Source organism: Arvicola amphibius, chromosome 11 (genome assembly GCF_903992535.2).
Source record: "Arvicola amphibius chromosome 11, mArvAmp1.2, whole genome shotgun sequence".
Taxonomy (NCBI): Eukaryota; Metazoa; Chordata; class Mammalia; order Rodentia; family Cricetidae; genus Arvicola; species Arvicola amphibius.
Genome location: NC_052057.2, coordinates 83,775,251 through 83,784,634, shown reverse-complemented (window position 1 = coordinate 83,784,634; position 9,384 = coordinate 83,775,251).

Below are 9,384 nucleotides of genomic sequence, written 5' to 3'. Positions count from 1 at the left end.
GGAAAGAGACCTCAGGTGCTCTTGAGGATCAGCATGTGATTTTAAGCAATGAGTCAGTACTTCAGAACTCTCACTTCATTGCTTCTAATGTCCTCTTTATGTACTGAGTATAGCTGAATATCTTTTAGAAATTTTCAGTTATATCATTTTCCTCCAGAACTACTATATTTTTGAAGTTTCACAAAATGCAGAAAAATGAATAGATTTAGAATGTGTAATATTAACTGAAGTAGCATAATCTCAGAAAGAAATAAACTGCATTTTCATCTCTTATATTTTTAATTTAACCAACACCAGACATATATATGTGAATAAGTGTATATTTGGGCACAGGATAAAAAGACAGAAAGAGAACAAGGAAAGCTACACATAAGGGGCTAAGAAGACGCTGAATGCAGGTAATAAACATGAGTTATGAAAGAAGATATAAAGCTAATTGTATTTTAGTTATAATTCTGTCAGGGATTATTTTTTGTTTTGGTGGTGGGTGTGTGCATAAATTTTATTTGATGGTGAAAGAATGAAATTTCATATGAAGTCTTACAGCTTCGCGTTTATAAATGCCAATTTGAACTGTAGGTAAGTTCATTATATTCTGGAGATTTGGAGTATGGTTAATTTTGGTGTGTGACATTTTTATTTATTTGCACATTTTTATAAAATTGTATTTTAAAAGGTAAACGTTTTAATACACAAAAAGAAATGCTCCTTTAGTTGTTTTTACACTGTAAAGTCCCATAATTACCTGTAGATAGTCTTAGTCATGTTGGCAAAATCATTAATTGATTAAAAATAAAACTGACATGAATCCATATTACTTTTTGAATAATAAAAAATTTCAAGTGGTTAATTAATTTGAATTAAACCTACAAATCATCCTTTCAAAATATTATTAAAAAAATAAGTGCTATCATGTCAGGAAGCAAAACAGAGCACAAAAAAATTACACACATTTGAAAAGGAAACTATTATTCTTATACCTTGTGCTTGTCTTTTTAGCTTCTGGAGAAATTGCTTGATTTTAAGAGCACTTCAGAGCTTTTTATTCTGGTTTGATGATACTAGTATCTATTTAGGATTGTGAATTCTGAAAATGTGAGCACAAACCAAACACATATAAAAAATGTTGAGCTGTGGCAAGCAAAAATGATGGATACAGGCCGCGCATCTACAGAAATAATGAAAGTTGCTTTTTCTTCATTTTAAAGAGAAAGTTAATATTATATAAAATATTCACTAAATATGAAATGCAAGACAAAACATCAATTTAATAAGAAATTAGGTCAAAACTAAGAAAGTGAATAATTAAAATCTTCAATTATCTCTAGATGTAATTAAGCTGTGCAGAATGTAAATCGTTGCATATAATTTGACATCCTTCTGACTTTAATGCAAATATATGAGATCCAACTAGAAGCAATAAGAGGGATGCAAGCAGGATATTAAATTTCCAAGACAGGAGTATGCAGTGAAGACAATAGCAAAATTAGACATGATTGGCCTTCTAACAGAAAGATTTTGTTGCTAGAATTTATTTAGTTAGGCAAGGGAAGCAGACCCTCTGCCAACTTCTTCTCAAATTTGCTCAAATTCACTCTCTCTCGCTCGCTCTCTCTATCTTTAAACATAGTATAAATTTTCTTCATGAGTGTTTTGTTGTCATAGGCAATAAATTCCTTATCAAACACACATATTAAAGGACACAAAATGTCTTCAATTAATAAAGCTTTATTGATAAATATAACAATTTCTTAATCACATGATGTACCTAACCCTTTAAATTTATAATTTCCAAGTGATTGGCACCAAAACAGCTTTATTTACCGAATACTTCCATTATTATCTTCTTACCTTTATCCCATTAAGAAATTAACTAACAAACAATAACAGCAACAAAGTGAATCTTGCAATAGCTGGAACAAGGATTTTAAAATTCCTTGAATTAAAGAAAAAATGATCATTGAATCATCAATAAATTATATAGAAATAGTGTGTCCTAGAGTTGGGCTGCTCTGTTGTAAACATACCAATTTTATTTAAATATTATTTAATTTTCTTACTTGGAAAATTGTTTTGTTGTTTTTGTTTGGTTTGGTTTGCTTTGGGTTTTTGTAGTCTTTTTTTTCACTTTTTCAAGAAGGGAAATTTTTGGTTTCAAGTATAATTTATAAATATGCAATGAATCCTCCATACTCTAGGTGTTCAAGTAACCATGAATTCAAGTTTACATACGTTAGTTCAGTGAAATTGTTAAATTTCTAAAGCCCAAAATTTGAAATAACCGTTCACTGAAACCTTCTTTTATATGCCAATATAGAGACATTTTAAAGCTATATTACCCCCCCCCCCCCGCTTTACCAGAGGCCAGCAAGCACCTGGAATCCCAGGCAAGCCCCACACATGCATATTGTTAAGACTCCCTCATATCTCGCCAAGCCTACCCCCAAAATTCTACAACTCCTCTTCACCATATCCCAAGCAACAATTCTGGTGGAAACCCTGGCTTTACCAGAGAGTATGCATTCAAACAGATCCCCAGGTGGATCCCCTAATGAATCTGGTTACACCTGCCAGGAGAACCTTGGCAAAGACACCCAGCTGAACCAGAGGACAAGCTAGCACACGTAACTGTAGGCTAATTCTGCCAGAAGATCAAAGAGGAAACAGGAACAAAGTAAAAAAAAAAAAAAAAAAAAAATCCAAACGAAAGACAAACTCAGAAATCAGCACCTAGAACTATAATTATCCCAAACCCAGATGCCTAGGCACCAGCATAAAAAAAGCATTCAACAACAGCCTGGGCAATATATCAGTAGCAGAATCCAGCTATCCTACTACAACAAGCCCTGAATATTCCAACACAGCTGATACACAAGAAAATGGCCTCAAAACCAGTTTTATGAAGATGATAGGAAATGAATAAATTTCTTAAAGAAATTGAGGCAAAGACAAAAGAATGAGAAGAAGTAAATAATTTCCTTAAAGAAATCCATGTGGGGGGAAGCTGAAGAAATAAAGTTATTTAAGACCTGATAATTGAAATAGAAGCAAAAAAAGAGAATAGAAACTAAGGGAATCCAGGACATGGAACATATAGGTAAGTAAACCAGAATGACAGATGAAAGCATTCAAATAAAAAGCAAACACAGACATACTGGAGTTAACAGATATTATGAATCAAATATGCTTAACATATATCTACAAAACATTTCACCCAAACAAAAGAAAGAATATACCTCCTCCTGAGCACCTCACACAATATTCTCCAAAATTGACCACATACTAAGTCACAAAGCAAGTCTCAACAGACACAAAAATTTGAAATAATTCTATCTTATCAGACAGAACAGATTAAAATTAAATTTCAAAAAATGACTAAAACAACTAAAAGCTTATAAACTCATGGAAACCAAAAATCTTGACTGAATGATTCTGGGTCAAGGGAGAATCAAGAAATAAATTAAAGACTTCCTAGATTTCAACAACAATGAGTGCACAAAATACTTAAATTCATGGGACACAATGAAAGGTGTGCTAAGAGGAAATTGCATAGCACCAAGTGTCTACATAAAGAGAGAGTAAGATCCCAGCCCTCTAATACTCCTATATCCAATAACTCTTGGATGTTTGATTGAAAGTGAGACCCCAGCTCTTCAACAAATCATGTTGGTCTATGTAGATGATAGCATGTAGAAGAATTTAATACATGCATATCTATTTTCTTGCACAAAACTTAAGTCCAAGTGAGTTACATATCTCAACAGAAAACTGGATATATTGAAATTAATAGAGGGGAAAGTGGAGATAGTCTTGAGCACATTGGCACAGAAGACAACTTCCTATACAGAACAATGATAGTAGAGGCACTGTGAACAACAATCAGTAAATGGTACCTCATTCAACAGAAAAAAAGAAAAAAACTTCTGTAAGGCAAAGAAAACCACCAATAGGGCAAAGCAGTAGCCTACAAAATGGGAAAGATATTCACAAATTGCTTATCTGACAGAGGACTAATATCCAAATATACAAAGAACTTAAAAAAAAAAACGAAAAACACCAAAAAGACATTGATAAACCAAGTAGTCCAATTTAAAAAAAAAAATCGTACAGATATGAACAGAGAATTCTCAGCAGAGGAAGTCTCAAATAGCTGATACACACTAAAAGAAATTCTCAACATCTTTAGTCATCACGGAACTGCAAACCAAAAAGACGCAGATTCCATCTTACACCTATCACAATGGCTGAGATCAAAATAACAAGTGACTCCTTCTACTGACAAGGATGTGGAGTAAGCAGAGCACTCTTCACTGCTGGTGGGAATGCAAACTAGTATAGCCACTATGGAAATCAACATTATGGTTTCTCAGAAAGTTAGGAATTGGTCTAAGTTCAACACCCAGTGATACCACACCTGGGCATATGCTCAATCATACCACAAGGACTCTAAGTTAACCGTGTTCATTACAGCTTTATTCATAAAAGAAACTAGAAACAACTTATATTTCCCTTAAGTAAAGATGGATAAAGAAATGTGGTACATTTACACAATGTAGTATTACTCAGGGCTTAAAAACAATGGCATCATGAAATTTGAGGCTAGAAACAATCATTCTTAGTCTGACAACTCAGACTGAGAAAGACAAACATGGTATGTACTCATTCACTCATAAGGAGACATTTGCTGTTAAGTAAAGGATATTCATGCTACAATCCATAGACCTTGACAGATTAAGTAGTAAGGAAGGCTCAAGGGCAGACCCATTGTCTCCCTAGGAAGAGGAAAAAGAATAGATTTTGGGGGTGAGTGGGGACAGGAGGGAACAGGACAGATCAGGCAGAGAGTGGGAGGGACAGAAGAAGAGAGTACTGGAAGAGATGATTGGAATTTGGGGTCATTTGTACTAAATGGAGAAATATAGTATAGTGAAAACTCCCTGGAATCTACAAGAGTGACCCTAGGGAAGTCTCCAAGGAATTGGGATTAGGAAACCTGAACTGGACAGATTCTATACCCAGGCAAGGCTCCAAATGGTGGGACTAGATACCAACACAAACATAAAACTTTTGACCTAAAATCTGCTCTTTCTGCAAGATGTGCTGGGGTAATGGTGGCAAAACAACTTGTAGAAGTGAGCCACTAATGACTTGTCCAAATTGTGGCCCATGCAACTAGAGGAAATTCATGCATGACAGTGCCTGGATAGTCAGGAACCATAGGCAGGACAAACCCAGAGTCCCAGTGTAGAACAAAACCAGACAGGCAAAAAATAAATAGAGAAAGAAAGAAAAAAAGGAAGAGATGGAGGGGGAGGGAGGGATCAAGGGGTGGAGGGTAGAAGAAAGGAAGAAAGTATTAAAACAAGTCAATGGCATGAATCCTAATGATATTCTACATTACTCATAGGTTGGTGCCTAATCCAATTGTCACCAGAGGAGTGTCATCTAGCAACTGATTGTAGCAGATGCAGAAACCCACAGTCACAGACTAGGCAGAGCCTAAGGGAAGCCCATAGAAGATGGGGAAGAAGAACTATAAGAGCCAGAGGAGTTGAGGGCACCAGGTGACCACAGCCCACAGAATTAAGTAAACAGGTCTCATAAAGGCACACAGAGATTACAGTGACATATTTGGACCCTATATGGGTCTGAGCTAGGTTTTCTGCATATAGCTATGGTTGTATAGCTTGCTATTCTTGTGGGACTTACAATAGTGGGAATGTGTGAGTGTGTGGTGGGGTGTATCTCTGAATCTTTTGCCTGTACTTGGTACCCTTTTTCATCTGCTGGGTCACCTTATGAAGCCTTGATAAGTGGGTATGTGCCTAGTCTTATAGTATCTTTTTAGCCCATGTTTGAGAGATATCTCTGGGAGGTCTGCTCATTTTGTTTTAAGGGAAATGAAGGAAGAGGAGTGGTTTGGAGGAGAAGGGAAGGATGGGGAAGGACTTGGATGAATGGATGAATGGAGAGAGGGGAAACTGTTGATTGGATTTAATATATGAGAGAAGAATGGAAGAAAAGAAGTACAAGGGAAATTCAAATTTTGGATGTTTTAAATCTTAACTGCTAAACGTAAAGGTAACTGGGTATACTATATGTAAAGTCACTTATTTGACAGCCTTGGATTCAATAATCTTCTTCTTGTTGTATGAATTAAGAACTAAGAAAAGAACCCAAAATATTTCTGTTACAAAGATTAAGTTATAGCTGAGTGGTAAAGTGAGTGCTTAACATATGTGAAGTCTTGGGCTCAATTCGGTGATATTCACCATTTTACGCTATGTTCCTCTGCCACTCTTTGTTACCATACTCTTTCCTGACAAAGCTACCACCCCAAAACAGCAGGCGGAAATTATGGCTTTGGAAGTATACCAACTTGAAAGTGAAGACATTTTCAGTACATTTTAGCTCTTCAACTACAGCATGCAACACAATTACTAACATCTGTAATAGAAAGGACAGTTTTTAAACATTTAAGTTTTTAGGACCATGTTACAATATGAACTAGATAATATTGGTTGTCCTTTGGAAAATTTATCTCTCTTAATTGCAAAACTTTAGTTACAATATTAAAGTATTTGGTCAATTACAAGAAAAATTTAGCAGGGTATTCCCAAAGGAATGGTATGAGGCTTCAATCTAGGGTTCTGAGCTTAGGGTAGGAAGGTTACATAGCAAGATCCTGTTAAAAAGAGTTAGGGGGAGGGAGGGAGGGAGGGAGGGAGGGAGGAAGGGAGGGAGGGAGGAAGGGAGAGGGAGGAAGTAGTATTTATTTACTACCTAGTCACACTTTCAAATGACTTTCATGTTAGACTTAACACCTTTTTTTTTTTTGGCTATTCACTGTTGTTAAATACTATTTCTAGGGTGCCAAAGATTAGTAAGTACTCTATTACAGCAGAGTGTGGGGAGGATATGTTTGAATTATTTCAGTTGTGACTGAAAAGAAAAGAAGGATAAATAGGTCATGCCAAGCACAGGATACAACAAAATGCACACCCAAGTGGATATAGTAACAACTGAAAACTAAAAGCTATAAAAGATTTTGCTGTGCATGATCTTTGGGAGTTGATTTATGTTTATGAAGAGCTGAGTAGAATTAGATACAAGAATATTTAGTCATGATAATCAAAGCTATTGTCACATTATGAGAAGTCAAAGTTTAAAATTGAAATGAAAAGTATGTAGTCATATTTCTCCTCCATGGGCAAAACAATGGAAGAACTGTAAAAAGAATTGTGGTAGATAGCTGTAGAGAGAGAGAGAGAGGTGGATGTTGTAAGAATCTCATGAGATATTATGAACATCTGAATGAAGGAGCTCATTACAGGCAAGAAAAGGAGGAAGAACTCAAGGCATGTTGGAGACGAAGAACTGAGAAGACTTGATGAACTGTAATGATAGTGGAAAAGAGGAGGTCAAGAATGTCTGAATATGACCTAGACAACTAGATGGTCAGACGATATAAAGTATTATTAGATGCTTTATCTTTGTGGCTTTCATAAAAGGTGAGGCAGAGACGTTGCTCAATAATAGCATGTCTACAGTGCCCAATTTGGTCTCCAGCAGTGACAAACAGCACAGTAGTGGTGATTAAATTATAAGCAGAAGTAACACACTAGACCTTTTTATTTCCTGCTTAAATATAGTTAATTTGACACAAATTAAGAGTGGTTCTCTGTTCAGAGTCCAGAACAAGGACTTTGCCTTGGGCCAGATGTCAGCATGGATGGCTCGTTTAATTTCTGTATTGGGAGTTTAATGACTAAAAAAAATCTCTAAAATCTTTTTTCCCTTTCAAAATAACTGCAGCATCTCCTGTAATACCAATATCCAAATGTTAACGGGATGTAATAGGAGAATGGCCTAGGGCTGTTTTGACACATGCAGCATCAAGGGCACAGCAGTCCGTTTCTTTCACATCTTAGTCAGACACAACATCTCTGTGTAAGGCTGCACATTGGTCATGAGGCAAGCACAGCTAATTCATTCAGTAAAGTAGAGAGAAAATATACGACAACTACTCTAATAGTAAAGTATTTGTGACAGTCTAAATATTACTTTTATTCATAAAGTAATAGATTTTAAAGGAATACAAGTTAAATATTGCTTGCAAAGCAGGTTGAAAAAAAAATGTGCTCTAAATTTCCTCAATACAATTGTCCTAACACAATTAACAAGTCACTTTGCACAAAAATGGATTTCCCATATGTCTCTATAGGGAAGATAATGAGCAATTATAGATTCTTTTTCCCCCTGAACTTCAAATATAATTGTAAAAAATCCTTTAAAAGATATAGCCATGCGGTGGTGGCACACGCCTTTAATCCCAGCACTCAGGAGGCAGAGACAGACAGATTTCTGTGAGTTCGAGGCCAGTCTGGTCTACAAGAGCTAGCTCCAGGACTGGCTCCCAAGCAACACAGAGAAACCCTGTCTCAATAACAAAACAATAAAACAATTCTTTAAAAGATATAAAAGACAATTTAAGATCTGATGTTTAGTGATCAATATATTCTTTCCTGTGACACTTTTCACCAGCTCAATGATAATTCAGTATATATCTGTGATTGCTATAACTCTGCCTTCAAGGTTCACTTTCAACAGAAATGTAAGACTTCCCATATTGTCTCAAATATCTATGAGATGATTGTTAATTTTAATAATTAGCATTATTAGTTAATTTTCAGGTCCTGAAAGATAGGGAATCCCTTGAACTGCAGAAAATAAAGTCATAAAGACTTTATGCTCTAGTCGTCCCTCATGAACCAAAAAAGACATAAAGGATTAATTAACAATTTTGATGAGTATTAAAAACAAGTTGAATTTGTGTTTTGTTTAAATAGACTCTTTATTTTAAATTTTCCAATTGTCACACACAAATATTGTTATGTTCTCCTGCACACCAATTACAGCAGCTTTACAATTGTCTATGCTAAATATTTGGTTAATTTTTATATAAAAAGAAAGGCAGAGACACAACATTCATAAAAATGAAATATAAGTACACATTAGTCTTTGGAATTAATGTATTATTATACAATTGAGTTGGAATTACTTTCTATAAATGCATTTACAATCTATTATTTCCATCATAAACCTTATGGGTCCAGTTATTGCACACCCAGTTACAAAGTTCCAAATACTGTGATGTCAATATCAGTATCTAACAGAAAGTAGTACCTATCAGAACATTTGAGGTTACTGAAATTAAATATACTTAATCAGTTCTTTATATTTCTTTGACTTTCAAGCTTAATAGATTTTCATTTGAAGAATTATGAATTCCCAGAGTCTCCAAAGCAGCATAATTTGATATTCAAGCAAAAATGAATTTTCATTTACCAAAGAGAATGATATGAGCATCCTGGCTTTTGTCTA